Below are 2,500 nucleotides of genomic sequence, written 5' to 3'. Positions count from 1 at the left end.
CGCGGGGCGGGGATTCGGCGCTGGGCTCTTCCCTGTTCACTCGCCGTTACTGAGGGAATCCTGGTTAGTTTCTTTTCCTCCGCTGACTAATATGCTTAAATTCAGCGGGTCGCCACGTCTGATCTGAGGTCGCGTCTCGGAGGGCGCGCGCGCGCGCGCGCGGGAGTCGCCGCGAGGCCGGGAGAGAGAGCCAAGGACGAGAGGCGACGGGGCCCCCCCCCCGACGACGGGACGGCGCGGGGGGGGCGGACCCCGGGCGAGGGAGCACGAGCCGGCGGCGGCGGCGAGGGGCCCTGCCGGGCCACGGAGGGCGGGGGAGCCGCGCAGACGGAGGGGGCAGCCGGGGCGCGGGCGCCGCGCGGCGAGGGGAGAGGAGGGGGGGGCGCGGGCGCCGGCGGGCGGGCGGGCGGCGGGACGTCGTCGGGTCGCGGCGGTCGCCCCCGACCGCCGGCCCGCGACGCCCTCGCCCGCCGCCCCGCGCGACGACCCGGCCCCCACGCCTCCCTCTTCCTCGCGCGCGACGTCCCTCCCACGGCCGCGACCCTCCGCCCGCGTCGACCCCGACGCGACCCACCGCGGGCTCGGGGGAGCGACGGCGCGGCGCGGCCGCGACCCGGGGGGGGGCGGAAGCGCGCAGCGGCGGGCGGCGCCGCGGCGTCCCGCGGGCCACCGCCGGGGCACGCAGCCCCGGGGCGCGGCCCGGCGCGAGCCGCCCCGACAGGGCGAAGGCCGGGGGTCGCGCCAGCGGGGAAGGGCGAGGGGAGGGGAGCGGAGGGGCGCCGCGGATCCCGGACGCGCGGCGGCGCGGGACCGCAACCACACACCCCCGCTCCTCCGCCCCAGACGCACGACCCGGGCGACCCCGTGGCCGCGTGCGGCGCGAGGGATCTCCCCCAGAGGGGACCGCGGCGGCGGCAGCCGCCGCGGCCCTCCTCGGCGCGAGCTCTCGCCTCTCTCCTTTTCTCGCGGGCGGGCACCGCCTCTCACGTCACCCCCCCACATCCCCGCCCCACCGCCCGCCCCACCACGGCCCCGCCGCCGGCCCGGTCCCCGGCCCCCACGCACCGCACCACACCGCACGGGTGCGGGGGGGGGGGCGCGGGCGGCCGGGACCGGGCGCGGCGGAAGGGCACGGGAGGGGAGCGGGGGAGGGAGGGAGGGAAGGAGGGAGGCACGCGGAGGCGGCCACCGCGTCTGCTCTTAGGGGGACGGAGGGCCCGGCAGACCGGGCCCTGCGAGGGAACCCCCAGCCGCGCCGCCACCAGGGGCGGCGATTGATCGCCAAGCGACGCTCAGACAGGCGTAGCCCCGGGAGGAACCCGGGGCCGCAAGTGCGTTCGAAGTGTCGATGATCAATGTGTCCTGCAATTCACATTAATTCTCGCAGCTAGCTGCGTTCTTCATCGACGCACGAGCCGAGTGATCCACCGCTAAGAGTCGTACGAGTTTCGAGCGGAGGGGAGAGCCCCCCTCCCTGGCACGGCACATCCCCGGAGGGCGCCTCTGGCCGGCCAGCAGAGACCACGAGATCAGACTCCGAGAAGGTCGGAAGGGTCGGACGAACGACGGGGCGTCCGGCCGCCGCCCCCGCCGCGCACGCGCGGGCGCGGGGGGCGAGCGAGGACAACCCCACAGGCGCCCAGGGGGTTCCCACCTGCCCCGCCCCACGCCACACCGGGGACGCGGGGGGGGGGGCGGCCGCACGCGCACACGGACGCGGCACGACGGCCACCGGGCAGGGGGCGAGCCCCCTCCCGGCGGCCGCGTGGACCGGGCACGTGGCGTGGCGACCCCCGCCCCCCGCACACCCCACGGGGTGGCGGGGACCGAGGCGGCGGAGTCTGGAGGAGGGGACTGACCCTCCCCGCGGGCCCGACCGCCCCGACCCGAGGCGGACGGGCGACCCCCAAAGGGTCTTTAAACCTCCGCGCCGGGACGCGCTAGGTACCTGGACAGAGGGTGGGGGGGGACGGGCGAGGCGGGGCGCGGGGGAGCGAGGCCAAAGGCCGCCGCCGCCGCCGCCGCCCCGACGCCGATCCTCCCCCCGGCCGGCCGCGGCCGACACCGCCAAGCGAGGGGCGCGAGCCCCCCGACGCTGCCGGCCCGTGACGGACCAGGGCCCGGCGGGCGCCGCGACGCGGGCCCCGCCACCGCCCGACAGCCAGCCTCCCTCTCTCTCCCCGGTCTCTCCCCCGCCCCCAAAAGCCACCGGGGGCGGGGCCGGCCGGATCCCCTCGCTTCCGAGGAACACCCCCGGGAGCCACCACCTCGCCTCGCCTTAGGAGAAAACACCCGGCCGGCCGACCCCCGGCCCTCCCCACAACCGCGACCCGGGCCCCGCCTCGCCACGGAGGGCGGGGGGGGGGCCCGCAGCGGGAAGCGGGGCGTGAGCGGGCAGGGCCAGGGGAGGGGGGCGGCGGGGGCGGCGACGGAGAAGGGGAGAGCCGGACCCGGGCCCCGAGGCCCCAGAGGCGGGGGGTGGGCCGGGGTGGGAGAGGGA

At 79.2% G+C, this 2,500-nt stretch overlaps 1 non-coding gene and 1 pseudogene across 1 annotated transcript; both read right to left on the bottom strand.

The window, feature by feature from the left end:
• The window catches only part of LOC144309627 (28S ribosomal RNA), a 4,760-nt pseudogene extending 4,628 nt beyond the window's left edge, over positions 1–132 (bottom strand).
• A 1,154-nt stretch (positions 133–1,286) lies between these two features.
• On the bottom strand, positions 1,287–1,439 carry LOC144309633 (5.8S ribosomal RNA). Its single transcript, XR_013375569.1, has one exon. It is a non-coding gene; the product is annotated as a 5.8S ribosomal RNA (ribosomal RNA).
• Positions 1,440–2,500: the final 1,061 nt, after the last annotated feature.

Source organism: Canis aureus, unplaced genomic scaffold, assembly GCF_053574225.1.
Source record: "Canis aureus isolate CA01 unplaced genomic scaffold, VMU_Caureus_v.1.0 ptg000130l_RagTag, whole genome shotgun sequence".
NCBI classification, from domain to species: domain Eukaryota; kingdom Metazoa; phylum Chordata; class Mammalia; order Carnivora; family Canidae; genus Canis; species Canis aureus.
The sequence above is the reverse complement of the archived record's forward strand: the minus strand, read 5'-3'. Positions and strand labels throughout refer to the sequence as shown.